Source organism: Carlito syrichta, unplaced genomic scaffold (genome assembly GCF_000164805.1).
Source record: "Carlito syrichta isolate Samal-C Ts95f unplaced genomic scaffold, Tarsius_syrichta-2.0.1 Scaffold153732, whole genome shotgun sequence".
Classification (NCBI taxonomy): domain Eukaryota; kingdom Metazoa; phylum Chordata; class Mammalia; order Primates; family Tarsiidae; genus Carlito; species Carlito syrichta.
In genome coordinates, this window is record NW_007097828.1 from 52,112 (window position 1) to 52,522 (window position 411).

Sequence of the window (411 nt, forward strand, 5' to 3'; positions counted from 1 at the left end):
TCTACAATAAAATATAAAATAGCCGGGTGTGGTAGCGTGGGCCTGTTGTTCCGGCTACTTGGAAGGCTGAGGCGGAAGGATTGCAGGAACCCCAGGTCGAGGCTGCGGTGACCGGGAGTGGCCACTGCACTCCAGCCTGGGCGACAGAGACTCCAACTCAAAAAAAACAAAAATAAACGTAAGGACATATAAACATGTGCATTAGATTAATATATGGCTGTGTGCGATGGCTCACGCCTGGAATCCCAGCACTTTGGAAGGCTGAAGCGGGAGAATCGCTTGAGTCCAAGAGTTTGAGACCAGCCTGGGCAACATCGTGAGACCTTGTCTCCACAAAAAACAAACACTTTTAAAAAATATATAATACGGCTGGGCACGGTGGCTCATGCCTATGATGCTAGCACTTTGGGA